This window comes from Oryza sativa, chromosome 6 (genome assembly GCF_034140825.1).
Source record: "Oryza sativa Japonica Group chromosome 6, ASM3414082v1".
Classification (NCBI taxonomy): domain Eukaryota; kingdom Viridiplantae; phylum Streptophyta; class Magnoliopsida; order Poales; family Poaceae; genus Oryza; species Oryza sativa.
The window spans coordinates 4,134,206-4,153,085 of record NC_089040.1 but is presented as its reverse complement, the minus strand read 5'-3'; the positions used below and the strand labels follow the sequence as shown (position 1 = coordinate 4,153,085).

The window sequence follows — 18,880 nt, the reverse complement described above, 5'->3', positions numbered from 1 at the left end:
AAGCCAGGACTTGGACCAAACAACACAGGCGCGACTTGGGAACTAGGCCGAAACCCTAAAACTCATCGTAACCGGCTTGCTCCTGGAAGAACTCCTCATCAGCAGGATCCGCTTCATCTTCTTCAGCAACTAGGGGGGTTATTTATATAGAGCAAGGGTGAGTACGGGAGTACTCAGCAAGCCATGGGAAATAAGTGTTTAATGCAGGCTTCAAGAAAAGGCTGTTGTTTTTGCAATTTATTTTATTTGAGCTCTTTTCTAAAAACAACTAAGTGAGTGCTTCTCAAACGACACGGATGAGACAGTGCGTCTCGTCCGGTCGGAGTATGTACAATGTATCAATCTTTAGATCTTAAAACAAGGTTGGCACCCGGCCAATAGCTTTTCAAACGGCCACCCGGGCCAACAACTTTTCAAACGGCCACCCGGGCCTAGCTGATCCCGTCAGCTGCTGATTTTCAAACATCAAACCCCTTTTCACAACAGTAATTTCACAAGTAGTTGTCAAACAAAACTACGCTAGGAATCACCTCACATCCGCCCATGACCGTGGGCACGGCTGTTCGAACAGTTTGTTAACCTCTGCAGAGGGGGTACACTTTACCCACACGACATTACTAACCCGGATCACCCAGCCCGTGGGGATCAGCCACGTCGGGAGACCTCCAAGCTTTCATGACAAGGCATTTCCAAAGCCGACACAGGTTTACCATATGCCGACGAGAGGGGTCCCAGACCAACAACAGGTTAGGTCCCAGATCATACTGTGCCAGGAAGCCCAGGGGTCCTCCCCGACACCACCCCGGTGAATCCACATGTCTCTCGGCATCAAGGCTCTCCTGATAAGCTAGTTACTCAGCCAGGGGTGTCCCATTCCACCCATGTGGTCGTACTTGTCTTATGTTCGGATGAAATTCCAAGGAAACAGTCCTTAGGTGCAAGAGCGGGAAACCGTACACCCGGTACATTCCCCGGTCCGCGGTTTTGGAAATTCATTTAGTTCGCAAGCACCGACCCAGGTGTCGAGTTTTCCAAGCCTTTTGTAAAACCCAAGTTTTACCCAAGTTGTTTCTCAGATTTTAAGTTTGAAGGCGACCGTCGATACTCGCACAGAGTGCACGAATATCGAGGCGCAACTGGGCGGTTACAAGGGGACATGGTATAACAATTAACAAAGGAAGGATCAAATGCAACAAATTAGGCAGGTCCGCCAATCTGCCTTGCAGACGGGACAACAGATTAAGTGAGATCCTATCAATGCATAATATTTTGCAAGCAATATAATTAAATTTCAAATATAGGCTCAAGATGTTCAAAGGTGGCTTGCCTTGCTCGAGATCTGGAGCTTGATCCTCGAAATCCTCGCACTGCGGGTCTTCGGGCTCCGAAACTACACGCGAAACGGGACAACTCAACAAACGGCGAAAATAAAGCCTTATTAATGACCTCTAAGCGTGCCATTAGGTAGATCTCGAGATTTGGGGAATTTTGGAAGTTGAACGGAGTCAAACGGATTTACGGTGGGGAAGATATTGAATTTCTAAGATTATTGGATTTTTGGTCTAAAGGAAAAGGATTTAATTAAATCCTTTTTGGAAAAGATAAAGAAAAGAAAAGAGGGAGGGATTATAGACTTTTCTCGGGCGGCTAGGGTGCGGCCCGAGAGAAAGAGCGGCTCGGCCGAGCTTAACGGGCCGGCCGGCCCAAGAAGGCGGCCCAGAGCGGCCCAAGACGCGCGCGCGCGGAGGAAGGAGAGAGAGTCCGGTGGACCGGGCTCACCACGCGCGGTCCCAGGTGGGACCCGCTTGTCAGCGGCTCGGCTCACCGTGCGGAGGGAGCACGCGGCGCGGCGCTAGGGTGGAGGATGGACGTGGTGCACGCACGTGGTTCGCGGAAGACGCAGGTGCGGCGGGACCACGCGCAGCCTCACGGCTCGTGGTGGAACGCGCGCACGGGGAGGGACTGACCGGGGTCGGCCCGACCTGGTCTAGGCTGAGCTGGCGCCGACGTGGCGCCTACGTGGCTGCCACGCGGGCCGGCGGAAGGTAGACGACGACGCCGGCCGGAACGGACGGCGGTCGATAGCGGCGAGCGGCGGAGCGAACCACAGCGATACGGGCAAAAGCGAGCACACCGGGCGGTTGCACGTGACGAGGGGAGACGAACCAACGGCTCGGATTTGCCGGGGGTTGCTCGACGGCGGCGGATTGCGGCGGCGGCAACCGGCGGCGGGAGAAGGGGGAAACGGCGACGAGGTCACTAGGGGCTAATTCCCGGCGGCGAGAGCATCTACGCGGTTACGGGAATCCGATGCTAGCGTCAGATTGGGCGGAACTACGCCGAGCGAGGCCGGCGACGAGCGGCGCTTCCGAGCTCGGGCGGCGACGGCGGCGAGCACACGGCGAGCGACGGCAACGGTCGGGGCGGTGCCGGCTAACTTCGGGGAGGCTACTCGAGCTACTACCGAAAGCTAAGGGGGGGGGGAGATGGAGCGAGGAGAAAGAACGGAGGGAGACACTACCGTGCGGGACGGGCACGGTGACGAGAGGCCGACGACGCGGGAGTGATCTCTCCGGCCTCGGGCCGAGGAAGAGGAAGAAGAGGGCGCGCCCGGAGTCCCCTTCTGCGTCCACGAACGCACCAGCTCTCCCGGCGCTTGGCGATGGACGGCGGAGGCGAGACAGAGCACGGGAGTGGCGGCAATGGCGAGGAGGCGAATGGGAGAGGAAGGAAGGGGGAGGCTGGGGTTTAAATGGGCGGCAATGTCGGTTTGGGAACCGACTTGCGCGGTCAAAGGCGCGAGCTGGCGCTCGGCGGTCGCGGCCAAAGCGGCGACAGGGAGGATGACGCCGGCGAGGAGGAAAAAGGGGAAAAGGAGGGGGAGAAAGGGGCTTGCCCTTTTGCCGATTCGGGAAAAAGGAGGAGGGGAGCGGGGGCGACGCGGCAGAGGGAGGGGGGGCGCTGCCTCCGTCCCTTGGCGGCTTGCGCGCGGAGTGGCGGGGGCCGGGCAGTGACGACGGCGATGACGCCGGGCGGTTTGGAGCGGCGCGACGACACGGGCGACAGACGCGTGCAGAGGCTGACGGTGGCGGCGACCGGGCGGTCGGCCACTCGGCACGCGCGCGCGGCTTGCAACGGGAGGCGCGGCGGGTGGAGTGGCGCGGCTCGGGCGCGGGCGGCTCACGCGCACGCGAACACGGCGCGCGGGAAGCGGCAGCGGGGAAGCGGGGAGAAGGGCTCGGCTCGGCGCGGGCGGCGCACGCGCGCGGGCAGAGCGGAGGGGCGCAGGGCGCGGCTCTCGCGCTTGCGCGCGGCGCGCGAGGGAGGGGCACTCGGCGCGGCGACGCGTGCTCGCGCGCGCGGCGCGGGGCGGAGCGGAGGGAGGGAGGAAGAGAGAGAGCGGGAGCGCTCCGGGGGAGAGAGCGAGAGAGAGAGAGAGAGAGGGGGGGGGGCGCCGGGGAGAGAGGGGAGAGGGCCGGGGGAGAGGGGAAGATGGGCCGAGAGAAAATCGGCCCATCGACCCTGAGGGAGGCAAACTAGACTTTTGCGGAGGGTTTTGATTTGGAAGGATTTGGATTCGGAATTGAACTCGACGATAGATCGGGGATTGAGATCTTGAGATGGCACGGACACTAGACAACAAGCAAAGAAACAGGTTTCGCAATTAGGGTTTTTAGGAGATAATTTTCCCGCTAGGCGCCACGACGGAACGGGCGCTACAGAGAGTGTATATTCTCGTAATTTGTGGTGGAGGGCATACACGTTCACGTGACCCTGTCAAGCATCTCAATACAAATTACTCCATCCGTCCCATAATATAAGTGATTTTGAGTTTTTGTTTGCAGTATTTGATCACTCGTCTTATTCAAAATATTTTGGAATTATTATTTATTTTTTTGTGACTTGCTTTATTATCCAAAGTACTTTAAGCACAACTTTTCGTTTTTTATATTTGCACAAATTTTTTGAATAAGACGAGTGGTCAAACAGTGCAAGCAAAAACTCAAAATCTCTTATATTATGAGACGGAGGGAGTAATATTCATGGCCCCTGCCAAGCATCTCAGTTCAAATATTTGTCAATAATTTTTTGAAACTGTAAAATATTTGTCAATAATTAGTTTCACACTTTTGCAGTTCAAGTTTCTCGCGACAATAGTTTCACATTGAAATTAAGTGTGTTATCAAAGCATTAAGCCTTTTCAATTCAACATTAGTTGCAACATTAACAAACTCATTCAAATTAAATATTAAAGCTTGACAAATGACTAACCAAACCAACTTGGACTAAGGATGTTATCTGGACAGCGGATTAAATTGTTCATTATCTTTAAAGACACAACTTGAAACTGAGCATGCACTTAATCGATACTTATATTCACTACACTAGTCTGTCTATATCATGTCTGAAAATATTAGCAATTCACCATAAGATTTAATCCGGAACTAAAGAGCATAAACCATGTTGATGTAAAGGTAAACCATAGACATATTACTCTCAATAATAGGGACACGCAAAATAGATATACTATAGGTGTAATAAACAATTATATCTAACTCATTTATGTGTAAAAATGGAAACATCAGAAAGGAACAAAAGAGAAAAATGAAGCAAAATCATTGCCGTTGCCATTTTCACCATTGGTGATGCCATTGTTGTTATCGTTGCCAGCCATGATGATGAGGATGTAGTCGAAGTAATCGTTCACAAGAGGTAGCAATTAAGCAGTCACGTAATGTGCTCCCAAAAACATTATTCGTCCTCTCCTCAGAAAACAGTTCACCGTTCTCTTAGATTATCCATGATGAATTAAACACTGTAACTCATAGCGTTTCATGAATCTTAAAACTTATTTGATTTAAATGGTCATTGCCCAATTAAATCTATAACATATTTAGCATAACAAATCCGCTGGTTTTATAATTGCAACATTCGTTTGAGGGAAGAACAGTATTACGCATGAAACTCACCGAAAATTAAGTCGACGGCTTTAGCCCAAAGATACCGTAGTAAAGCCAAATTGCCAAGAAGATTAACGGAGAAGCGCGCACGTCTCGATACGCGACGATACCCAACGATTAAAAGAGAAAAACTTACACATTGTACAATGTAACTCTACTGCTGTGTACAGCTATTTTGAGTGCATATACCATCTTCCATATATCCGTTGACTTGGGTGCATATATACATGCATAGTAGCGTTACTAACCTTAGGTTGACAATTGAGTTAGCGAAATAAGCTCTTGTGTAGTTGTGTCGAATCAGTCCATCGTCCCATCGTCTCATCAAACGGCAAAACGAGCTGAAGCTCTCGTGTGTTCCGGTGCAATGGCATCTTCGCTTCTCGTGGCGTTCCTCCTCCTGAGCTCATACGCTGTCCTCTCTGTTTGTTCCTCGCGCCCCATCGGTATGTAATGTCGCACTAATTAATCTCTCTTCACTAGGATGCAGCTATTGATTTAGGTTGTGAACATTTTGTACGCAGCAGGTGGCGTGGAGGTGATCTGGAGCACTGGAGCAGCAACGACGACGATGGAAGCAGACGGTGGCCAGAGCCATTGTCGCCGAGGAGGTGGCACCAGCGTCGTGGTGAGATATTTGGTGGCCAGGAGGACGGTGATGGGGATGGAGGTGCCTAGTCGCGAGTCGACCATGATGAGGAGGTTGCCGGACCGCGAGCCGGTGAGGAGGCCACGTATGCCGCCTTCGCCCATGCCCAATAAGCCCGTGTCGTCGGGGATGCCACCTTGTTTGGGTGACGGCTGTGGTCGGATTCGGGGATAATTTAATTTTACTTAATACTTGTTTTCGTTCAAAAATATAGTAACTTGGCTATATAGTCAGGTGTTTGTTAGAGTATATTTCAGAACCAGGATAGTACTACTTTTGTCTGCACTGCTGCTGCTGTGCAGGTTGTGTATTTGCAGCGCCATTTGCATGCCAAGCATTGGTTGCTTCCGAAATCCTATAATACTATACAATTGAGAGATGTGATCCCCACTTAGTGTAGTTATTAGGGATTTTTCTGAGCTGTGGTTAAGCCACGTCACTCTTTTATTTTCAGCCGTTCGATCAAACGCTTGCGAATGGTTTGATCGCACTCCACCCAGCCCACGTCCTTTTACCAACCTTCGCTGCCGCTGGGTGCGCTCGCTTCCTCTCCCAGATCACGCGCGCTGCTTCCCCCCACCACCCCGCGTGTGCGCCAGGACGCGGGCCCTCCCTCCGGCCGCGCTCGCTTCTCCCCCCATCCCTAGCGCGAGCCAGCCGCGGGCCCGTCATCCTCGCCGCGCCGCGCTCGGTTCCCCATCCATCAGGGGCTTTTTTCTAGGACTATCGCTTTTTTGACTGGTCCTGTATATGCCTTTATATAATTTTTTCTTTCTCTATCAATATACGAGGCAAAAACTTTTATCCTCCCTTAAAAAAATGGTAAAACATAAAAATAAACTACTTTAGGACAGGCAACTTGGTCTGGGCGCACTACTACTCAACATAATCCACACTTTGCGAGTATATTTCACTACTGCCCGCCGGTTTAATTAGTAACCCTGGTTGGAAGCAAAGCAAGAAAAGCGCAGTACGCACGTACGCTTGCAAGGTCACCACAAGTCGACGGCTTTCGCCCTAAGAGCAGTATAATAGCAGGCTATAAACTAGCTATAAACATATGTTAAAAAGATAAATAAAGAGAGAGGAGAGCAGCACAGCACGGACTCCAAGACATAATGTGTGTATGATAGGTGAGACCAGGTATTAATAATATATAAGCAACTATTGTATGAATTGACTATTACATTGACTATAGATGGTTTGGAGCTAATGACTGTACTATTAAACTTGCTCTGAGCTAGAGATACCGTACGCCAAATTGCCAAGCAGATTCACGGAAAACCGTCTCGATATCCAACAAAACAAGAACTAGACTGCACGTGTACAGCTTTTCTCGATCGATTTGTATATATCTTCGTGCCGTTGACTCCAACGGCCTGTACAAATATGAGGCAGAGGAAGCTAGCTGCAGTACACATCAGTTCAGTCAGTGTTCATCGAATTACACGGCAAGAAGAGTTGAAGCTCTGGTGTGCGTGTTTGATCGGACTGAAGCTTTCATGGCGTCTCCGATTCTTGTGGCGTTTCTCCTCCTGGGCTTGTACGCGGTCGTCTCAGTCGATTCCTCGCGTCCCATCGGTACGCATATACTATTTCAGTTTCAAAATAAACCAACCTAATACGAAATGTGATATATTTTAGTACTACAAATAAAAATATCAGTACTAGGTAATTTATTTTAGAACAGAAAAAAAATACACTTAATGTATTTGATTGTGTTCTTCATGATTTGGCAAACGAGCAAGCTATTGATGATTTGAGAGCTGTGTTCTGCACGCAGAGGGTGGCGTGGAGACGATCTGGACCGCGGCGGCAGCAGATCAGGGAGACGGCGGCGTGGCGAGGTCGTCTTTGCCGGAGAGGTCAATGATAGCGGTGATGCCTCGTAGACAGCCGGTGAGGGCGCCGCCTTCTCCGAAGCCGAGCATGGCGATGACGTCGTACATGCCGCCTTGCTCCGGCGGCGTCCCCGGCTGCCGTACTCCAAGGATGGGTTGAATTAGCTGTGGTTAATTTCCGCTGCAACGTTTTTGGCGCCCTTGTGATGCTAGCTGTGTGTGTTGGTTACTACTTCGGAATAATATATATTGTTGCTTATATAAGTTAACCCATCATTTAGTCAGTGGTATATATACTGGCATGGATTATTACTGGTAGAATTAACCTGAAGTTCTGAACCTTGTAAACCTTTGTTCTAGCTCCTTTGCAGAGATCATCCCTGCAGGAGAGTAGTGTTCCTTTCTCCTTTTGTGGGCCAGTTGTTTAGCCGGACCTGTACATACCTTGAGTCCTTTGTTCTGTGAGTCGGTCTTTTCTTCTTATGTATCAATATAAAAGTGGCAAAGCTTTTGCCCTCCTATCAAAAGAAAAACTTTAAACGTTAAATATATTGGTTATGTGAAATTACTGCGTTTCCAAAAAGAAGAAGACAGACACATGAACTCAGTGGATATTACTATTTGGAGGGTTGCTAAGATTCATGTTACTGAAATTGCTACTAGTCGGAATTTCAACCATCTTCAACCTAGCACTAGATTTAGGGATGCATGCACGAGGACTGTCAATTGCACAAATCTTAATGTGATTTGAGCCATCCAAAAATAACTATAATTTGTGGATATTTAGGACATTCACGGTGCGGGGACGTGGCAAGGGCTCTCAACTCGTCACGTTAGATCTGTAGCTAGCTCCAGCTCGGCCTTTGACGCCATACCCCCACAGAGGCACTCGTGCCTATTGGGAATAGTGAGGGGAGTTGCTTATCTCTTTAGCTAATTTTTGGGGTGTAGCAAAGTTTTCTCCCGATTGAACCAACGTCTTTAGGTTTTGGGCAAAAAAATGCCATGTAAATGGCATGACCAAATAGGATGAGAGGACGAGCTAGCGCGTGGAGGCATGGCTTGCAAGCCATGTTGTGGACCGAGGCCATGCCCCTGCAACACAATTTTTCCCCTTCCCATCTCTAGCATTAATTATCTGAACGATGACGACGACTACCGGCCATATATGAGAGAAAGCAACGGTGTGGTGGATGAGATTGGGGAAAGCAATGAGTGCGATGGAGGGGGTGGGGGAGAAGAGGTCCTACCACCACAGACGACGTCGAGGCGTCATGCTCTTCCTGTAGTTTGTCGGCCTGATCTACGCAGCTTGGGTGTCCTCCATTGCTCATACTCTTACTATTCGGACCTTGTGTGTTGAGACAACCATATGAGGTGGAGTCCATGCTCTCTATGGTTGCACACTTGACTGAGACATGAGGAAAATGTTTTTATCCTTAGAAGGAGATATCACCTCGTTTCTTACATATCAATTACAATATTTATAAAAAATAATAAAATACATTAATATGAAATATGTCACTTTACAGACATGCAAGCTCAAATTGGACTTTCATGAGTTGTAACAAAAAAAAAACAATTACAATTACAAATTTACGTTTACTAATTTTAGTTTAATTTTTTTATAACTTGTAGAATTCGTATTTAACCTTTCATGTTCATGGAGTTATATATCTCATATTAATCTATTTTATCGATTTTTTTTTAAAAATGACTATTTAGATGACATGTAAGAAATGAGGGGGTCTCTGTTGAGATATGCAAATTTAAATCCATCTCCCTAGGACATGGGCCAGATGACTTGTTAACTTGTCGGTAGTTATCTTTCTATGCCTATAAAAAACCGGCTCCAGTTACAAACTCATGAATAATATGAAAAAATAATTACAAGATGTTACTCTCTTCGTTCTAAAATTGTTAACTTGTCCGCTGTTATGTTTCTGTATCTACATGTTGTAATATATATTTTGGTACAAAAGTATAATCCAACCGTACGAATAGAAAAAAAAGTGCTCGTCGGCCAAACTTGTCCTGATCATCTAGCTATCTCGGGAATTATACTATCGATATGTAGTACATATATAGCCGCTGCTTGCCTGCGGTTGCACGAGCTATACTAAACGGTAGGAGAAGGCAGCTGCAGCACAGCTATCTCGAGTTCAGAGTATATATAATTCAGAATTCAGAACCTGTCCAACGAAGCAAATTTATGTTAGATCACGAACGGCCTTACTAATGCATGCCTCGTATGATTATCTTATCATCGGATGGAGCTAGCTAGCAGCAAAGTCCACCTAGCTTAATTAGTTAGCTAGCTTAAACTAACAAGGCGATATCGATGCTGCAAGTACAGAAACCAGCAGTCATGAATTAAGTCAACTGATGAAACCAGCATCATGAAACGGAGCTAGTCTCGATTGAAAAAAAATGTGATCGATCGATCAGTACGACGCGTCCCATCCATCATGGGTGAGACGGCTAGGATTGCCTAACATCGAGTTCGTTGTATAGTTCCTCTCTCCACGACTACGTGTGTATACGAGTGTGTTAATTTGCTGAGTCAATTAATGTTCATGTATGCGCGCGCATATGTTAGTACTGAATTCCGAAGTCTGAACTCCGTGTAAAAATGTTATATTATACACGACGAAAATGTATCCATATATAGTTTTCATTGATTTGTCTTGATGTCAAAGTTTTGACTTTGGTCAAAATAAAAAAATAACTTATAACCTAAAACGGATGGAGTACTGTATACTATACGTAAATTAGTGCGAGTACAGTAAACCAGATATGTATACACAGACACTGCCTGCCGGCCTGCGGTTGCACAGCTGTAGGAGCAGGCAGCAACAGCAGCACAGCTGTCTCGAATTCAGTTCAGAGTATAATTCAGAGTTCAGAGCCTGTCTATCGAAGCAGCAACAAATTTATGTTAGATCACGAACACGAACACGAACACGAACTGCCTTAATAATGCACATATATGCCCCATATATATGATTATCTTATCATGCATCGGATCGAGCTATAGCTAGCAGCAAAGTCCACCTAGCTTATTACACTAATACTAAGGCGATGCTGAACGTACAGAAGCCAGCAGCCATGCATTGGCATGCGAGTAATATATTCTTTAAATTTGTTGAAATTTATTTATTCATGAAGGCTAGCAGCTTGCACAATCATGCATGCACTTCTCTATATGTATGTACTCCCTCCGTTTCAGCTTACAATTAAGACGTTTTAACTTTGGTCAAAATCAAATTGTTTTAAATTTAATTAAATTTATAAAAATAAACAGTAACATTTTCAACCCAAGACAAATTTATTATGAAAATATATTCAATTATTGATTTAATGATATTAATTTAATATTATAAATATTACTATATTTATTTATATACTTAATCAGACTTGAAATAGTTTGTTTTTATCAAAGTTAAAACGTCTTATAACCTAAAATGGAGGAAGTACTTACGTTGCTACCATCCGTTGGATCTATCGATCGATGCTGGTACTCTCGGAAGCAAATTAATTAATTTAGCCGGTAGATGTACAGTGGTAGTACATGCTTCGAGGTCGAGGTGAGAGATAGGATTAAGAAATCTCGAAGTCAACTGATGAATCCAGCATCATGGAGCTGAACTCTCTCTTGTCTCGATCGAAAAATTGTGCACGAGCTGCAACTAATATATACTCCACACTGCATTGATTGCAGTTACAGGCTTACAGCTAGCTCGATCAGTCGGTGATAATCCGCTCATCAATTATTCCTAACCGGCTAATCGCCATCGCCGAAGCGTTAGTAGTACTAGTATATATCGACCAGAAGTTGACGACGATTGACAAGAGCCACTGCTTCTTCGTCGTCTTCCTGAAGTTTAGCCGCCGCTAGCTGCAGCCATGAAACTCAGGATGCAGTTAGCTTGGCTGCTCGTCGCCACTCTGCTCTTGGCCTCTTCGGCCTGCTCGTGGTCGCGTCCGCTAGGTATATGTGTGCACAATGTATATCATATTATCATCTCTCGATCGATCGATTGATCTGAGCTTCCTGATCGGTGTGATCGATCGATGCTAACGTGCGTGTTGCGATCAATTGCAGCTGCTGGTTCAGACGGCGTCGGCGGCGAGAAGCTGGTTAGTGCGGCGAGGAGGTCGCTGGGGTCGAGGACGCCGCCGGCGCCGCCGGCGCCGTTACCGAACAAGACGAAGTCGTACGTGATGCCGGTGCCCGGCTCGCCGCCGGCGGTGTAGTATCGTTGCCTTTGGTTAATCGCCATATTAATCGATCGATCCCAACTCCGTTGTCTGCACTGCCATTGCTGAACCTCGTCTGTCGTTGTTCATCGTCTATGTACATATGTTGTGTACTTGTGTGTCGATTCGACTTATGTTCGTGTGTGTGTTGAACTCTGAAGTCCTTGTAAAAATGTCACCGAGGAAAGAATTCTGTTCCATCGCCCTTGTTTGGACAGCTCAAGATTCTGTCGCCTTATATAAATCTGAAAAGGGCCAATTTTCGACATTCCATAGGTATAGGTATAGATTATCGAAACATGAGAATTTTATTTAGGGAGCTAGAGATTATGAAAGAAATTACAATTGTTAAAAGCTCCCTAATTACATAGGGCCCATAGATGATTGGATGGTCATTTTTTTTAATAATGGAAATAACAACCAGCCTCATACATTGTTCACTCAATGTTGAGCTAGTAGTAGTAGAGACTAACTATGAAGATTCAATAAGGACATTCACAATATAGCTATAAGGAGGGGTTTTAAAACTTTAGAGTGGATTTTATATAATGCGAGAGTAGTCTTTATAAGAGTTCTTCAGGCTATGTTCTTGGCTTTCCGGAGTCGGCGAACCTAGGGGACAGGGAGGAGGCGGCTCGAGCGAATCTTTGGTCGCTCGTTGCGTGGTGAACAAATGGAGGAAAGAAAAGGATAAGACTGTGGGTTAGTATTGTAGCTGCATGAATCTTTGTATCCGTGGCTATACAGTCGCCTAAGAGCAGGTACAATAGCAGACTATAAACCAGCTATAAACACATTTTAAGTAGATAAAAGAGGAGAGAGAAGAGCAACGGGCTATAGATTTGTAGCCAGCTGCAGCATGGACTACAAGATGCATGTGTGTATGATAAGTGGGACCAGATATTAATTGTGTACTATATGTTATAAGTAATTATATATTATATGAATTGGCTATTAAATTGACTATAGATGATTTAGAGCCAGTAGTTAACTATACTATTAAACTTGCTCTAATTTACTAATGAGCAGTTTGATTCATGCTCTAAGGTAATCCCTACTTTCTTTGTCTAGCTTGTTAAAGGTGAGATGGTCAAAAACCACATTTTAACCCACAAAATGAAGCTATACCATACATTTTATGGTCATTAATACGTGAGACCTACATTGTGAAAAATGAAATCTTGCCATATTTGATACAACCAACCAAACACACGTTAAACATGGTCAAATTTATCTAACTACAGATGTGACAAAGTGCGACGACTTATAGCAATCAAACAATTAAAACAACCCCTTACTCGTGAAGCTTGGACAATCATCCATGGATGTACTTGTCTATATGCTTGTGCGTACGTTGCTACCAGCCGTGGGATCGATCGATGCTGCTAGCTAGTCTCCAGTGGTGAAGCCATTTTTTATATGCTTCTAATTCAAGGTCGAGGCGGCGAGGGATGGGATTAAGAAATCTCAAAGTTAACTGATGAATCCAGCATCATGAAACTGATCGAGCTAATCTCGACTGAAAAATTGTGCACGAACTGCCATTAATATATACTGCATTAACTGCGGTTACAGCTGTTGATGCTAATCTGCTCATCGATTATTCTTAACCGTCTAATAATCGCGCCATTGTCGCCGAAGCGTAGTGTATATATATCGACCAGAGAGGTTGACGACGATTGACAAGAGCCACTGCGTCCTCGTCGTCTATCTTCCTCCGTTGAGACTTCGGAAGCAAGCCGCCGCCGCCGCCGCCGCCATGCATCTCAGGGCGTTGCTAGCTTGGCTGCTCGTCGCCGCGCTGCTCATGGCCGGCTCCTTGACCTGCTCCTCGTCGTCGTCGTCGCGTCTGCTAGGTAGGTGATACATTTTGCGCCATCTCCGCCGTCTGCTAGCTGATCGATCGGCCGTACGTGTGGGATTGCGCAGGTGGTGCAGATGGAGGCGACTCCAAGGCCTGGGCCGGCGCCGGCGATGTCGTGAGAGAGTACCACGGCGGCGGCGAGAAGGCTGCGGCGACGGCGAGACGGTCGCTGGGGCTGAGGGCGACGAAGCCGATGCCGCCGGCGCCGATTCCGAACAGGATGAAGGCGAACGCGATGCCGGTGTCCCCGCCGGCTCGGATCGGTTGAGCTGTTCTAAAAAATAATTTATAGATAATTTATATCCAAGTGTTATTACTCTTCACGTGAGTATATTGTGTATGTTCGTGTGTGTCTCAACTCTGAACTCCGTGAAAAAATGTCACTCGAGGAAGAAGAATCCATCATTTTTGTTTCAGGGTCTTGTTTGGAGGTTGTTGACTTGTTTTGCAGATTTCCGACAACTTAGCAGAAATTTTAACGTGGGACACAAACCATCTAAATATAGACTCCACATTCCACAACCTTTCTAAGAAGTATTAATAAACCCCGAGAGTATAGTCCTCCTGAAATCAGCGGCTACGCCCGTTTAAAGTTGATGCTGTCAAGATAATCGAATCCAAATCTAAAATATGTAGAACTTCATCTTTCACCTTTTATGTAGCAACAGAGGACTCGGTAGAGCGAGGTCTGGCGTGAGCCTACCCCTTACCCCTGACATGACTCCCTTGTCCCCGTCCACCGGCACGACGGCACCAGCGCACTATGCCGACGCTTTGAACTTGAGAAAATATATGAGCGCGAGAGAAAGCAAGCGGCGTTTGCTGCTGGGCCACAAGTTCCCACCCTAGGTCCATTCTGCTTGTAGTTGTGTTAATATGGGGATATGCCGATCGAGTAGGACCACGGGGCACACGGCCTTTTTTTTTGGGGGGGGGGGGGGGGGGGGTGGGGGGGTTTAGAAGGGATTGGGAGTTTACATATACGAGACTATTAACCGTTTAGACGTGGGAATTTTGGTGGGATAGGGTAAATAATTGAGGAAAAAAAACTCCCTCATTTTCAATCCTTGGGTAGGGCGTGGTAATTGGAAGGAAATTACTCCTTTACTCCACCTAAACAAACCTCAACCATCTATTTTTCATTAATGGCCTAATCTCCAACTAAACTCCCTATCAAATTCTACCTCTCTACCAAACAAGATATTGGGATTAAAAATCAAATTCCCATCTTAATCTCACCATTAATTTCCTCATGTAAACTCCCATTCCCCTTCCTCGAGTTGCCAAACAAGCCGAGCAGAAGATGCAGAGATACTGCAGTGTCCTCGCCTAGGTTTTAGAAGCAAAGGAAGTTGTAGGTTCATTTACTAAACAGTTTTGAATGTCTCATTCCACGGAGACGGATTCTAATCACTCGAGTGGACGTCCACCCATTTATTGCATGTCAACTAAATGGTTATGAAAAAATTTTAAATTTTTTTTGACAAGATAGATTAATATGCAATATATCACTCCACAAACACGCAAGTTCAAATTCAACTTCTACAAATTGTAGCAAAAATAACAAATTTAATTGGAAATATATATATATATATATATATATATATATATATATATATATATATATATATATATATATATATATATATATATATATATATATATATATATATATATATATATATACTAATTTGAGTTTTATTTGTTATTTTTGCTACAATTTGTAGAAGATTTACATATTTTTTTAATTTTTTTAATTTTTTTCATAATTATTTAGATGACATACAATAAACGGGTGCATATCTACTCGAGTGAGTAAAAGAGTTTCCCCCTACTTTCCATGTTCTTCGTATCATACTCCTACGTGTTATCCTGCGAGAAGCAGAGAAACCAGCAATATACAATAGTTTTCTTCTCATATCGAACCGTCTGCATCATCTCACTTTCTGTATTTGAGGACTTGAGGCAATACAACATATACAAGCACACTATTTTTAAACATGGGTCGTACCTCCTCCTATTTTGTTCATCCTCCGCCACTGCTTATATGGATCTATTGATGTGGTGATTATCTATGAAACTGCCAATTTTGGGCAAATTAATTATCTCCGGAAGTCCACAAATATATAGAAAAAAAAACGTTATTGGTAGCGAAACAGATGTATGCAAAATACCCTCTTATTTTGAGCAATTACTGTTGGCTATCTTGGTTATTTCCAAAATAGTCCATGTAGTAATAATTTCTGTATAGCTCAACCCTCCATTGATTTGTGTGTGTTAAGGGCTGAAGGCTAGAACCGTCGCTTAGGCGTCCGTTTCAGTAGCCATTTAACTATTTGTCACTTTTAGATTTAATGTTTAACAATAGTATACTATGACATATAGGTATTTATAAGTTTATGACATGTGAGTTCAGACGATAAATCGTTAAAAGCTGTATGTAAAAGTAACAAAAATAGTTAAATATCTCTCCGTTAAGGCTTGCTCATCAGACGCATCGGCATAACTTTTAGGATGGAGATCTGCATCTTCTTCCTCCTCCCCTTCAACGGCGAGCTTGAGAGAGATCTAGCTGGCCGGGTTACGCTTCCACGAGGTGCACATGTTGGTCACAAGGTGCTAGCAGCTTGCCTGGAGACGACTATTTATATATTACCTCTGTTTTTTAATAGATGACGCCGTTGACTTTTTCTCACATGTTTGACTATTCATCTTATTAAAAAAAATTTATGTTATTATAATTTATTTTGTTATAAGTTATTTTATCACTCATAATATTTTAAGTGTGATTTATATCTTATACATTTGCATAAAATTTTTGAATAAGACGAATGGTTAAACATGTGAGAAAAAGTTAACGGCGTCATCTATTAAAAAACGGAGGGAGTATCAATCTCTCCAAGTCAACCGATGGATCCAAGGGACTGAGTCAATATCAACCAAGTATTACTAGCTAGTAGCGCATATAATTAACCTCGACAGAGTGTATATATATTCAACGGCAATTCCAATCACTGACGTACGCTAGCACTGTCATCACTAGCTCACGTCGTGCTCATTCGTTCAGACCGTCTGACGATCGACAACGTAGGAGATAGGTAGCTGGGCGTCGTCGGTCGCCATGCATCTCCGCCCGTTGTTGTCGTTAGCTTGGCTGCTCGTAGCCGCGCTCTTCCTCCTGCAGAGCTCTCCGACCAGCAGCTCGTCGTCACCTCCACCGCCACCGCCACCACCACCACCATCAGGTTAGTCATATTGACTAACCCGTGAACCCACTTATAGCTACGGGTTAGTCACTTGCACCACCTCACCTGTACTAAACGATGTTTCAGGTGCGGCAGCTGGTGAAGATAACGGCGGTGGTTCGGCGATCTGGGCTGGTGTTGTGGCGGCTGATACAGGCGGCGGCGGAGGCGAGAAAGCGGCCCAAAGACGGTCTTTGCGGCGGGTGGGTCTACACCGGACGCCGCCGCCGCCGACGTCGAACGACGGTGGGATAGAATCTATTTCGCCGCCTCCGCCGCCGGAGCAGGATGGCCAGTTTTTCAGCTCTACGGGCTATCCGACAAGGCCGCCGCCGGCGAGCTAGGATCGGAGTTAGTTGGCTCGGTTAATTAACCGACATCAAACTAGCCTTCTTCCTGGGTGATGAGTGATGAGGCAATGACTCCTCTGTTGCTGTTCGTCTCCGTAGTGTGTTCGTTCGTGCGTGCGTGTCAATTCAATTCGACGTTACTTTCTTCCATCTTAATTTGGACATCATGTAATAATTAATGTTCGTCAAGGAGAAATAATCAGTGTTTACAGTTTTCATGGATGGATGGCCGCGATTTAAGTTATTCGGCAGCAGGACATTGTTAGAAAGTTTGTTTCGTTTTCCACGCGTGCTCTTCCCGAACTATTAAACGGTGTGTGCTATTTAAAAAAAAAAGATTTCTCTATGAAAGTTGTTTAAAAAAATCATATTAATCTATTTTTGAAGTTTAAAATAGTTTAATACTTAATTAATCATGCGCTAATGGCTCACCTCGTTTTGTGTATTTTCTCAGTCTTCTCTTTTTCTCTCCTCTCCATTCAGCTTGGGATGATGACGTTTGATTATTGATTGAAGCTGGAACAATATTAGTTAAGTTGTTGTTTTATGTGTGTTCTTGTCTAACAAAAGTTTTCATGTGCAATGTGCTTGACTGCTTGTGGTCTCTTTTTCTTCTAATATATTGACGTGGAATTTTTTTTTTTTGTGTGTGAGCGATCAATCAGGCAACAAGAGCCATATGGGAGCAGAGAGATCACTGATTCTCTCACAGGGACAATTCAAACACCAAGCCCGATGGGTATAGATGGCCAAACGGCCCGGCCCACCAGCCATTGGGCCGGCACGGTCCGATCGGCACTTCGTGCTGGGCGGGGCCGGCTCATAGGTTGTGCCTCCCGCCCAGGCATGGCCCATAGGTAGTTGGGCCGTGCCGGGCCGGCCCGAAGGTACGGGTGGCCCATCGTGTCTTTTTTAAATAAGTATATTTTCCTTCCCTCCTCTTTGGGTTATATATATATATATATATATATATATATATATATATATATATATATATATATATATATATATATATAGCTAAATAAGTCTATTTTACGTCCCTATTCTTTCTACTGTGTCATATAATATGTTTATTTTTACTCCCTGTTGTTTATGTATCGTGCCGTGCCGGGCCGGCCCAACGTGCCGGTGGAGGGGCCCAAGCACGGCCCGATGGTCGGGCCGGATCGGCACAGACCCGACCCCTGTCGGGCCGTGCCGTGCTTGGACCGGGCCAAAATGTTGTGCCGTGGGCCGGGCCATCGGGCCTCGGGCCTTTTGGCCATCTATACCGATGGGACTCACGTTTCTCTTATTTCACATTAGAGAAGTTGCTTTCCCACCTAGCCATATATGACAGAAAAATAGAAGACCCAAACGTGTGAAATAAACTGTCTTAGTTTTTTTTTTCAAGGCTCACTATAACCAAGTAAAACTCCGAGCGTACTCATCTTCTTTGCGCATTTTTATTTCAGAAAATTAAAAATAAAATCATAGCAAATGATTCATATTTTAAAGGTGCTTTTACACAATTATTCAACCTAAAATTATTTTACACAATATTTTTTGAAGGACTTTTTGTTACACAATATTGATTTTATAGCTCGAGGAAGAATGTGGTGGGACAAGCTTGAGAAGGAAAATGGTAGGGATGGGCACAAATTTAAATCCACGAGCAACAGTGTTCTAACAGTAATTTGTTTTTCTGTTAAATGATTTTTTTTGCTATAG

The 18,880-nt window shown here is 45.5% G+C and overlaps 1 long non-coding RNA gene across 1 annotated transcript; it reads left to right on the top strand.

The window, feature by feature from the left end:
• The first annotated feature begins 16,606 nt into the window (after positions 1-16,606).
• On the top strand, positions 16,607-17,414 carry LOC107277271 (uncharacterized). The gene is made up of 2 exons (XR_001546417.3): positions 16,607-16,820; positions 16,908-17,414. It is a non-coding gene; the product is annotated as an uncharacterized lncRNA (long non-coding RNA).
• Positions 17,415-18,880: the final 1,466 nt, after the last annotated feature.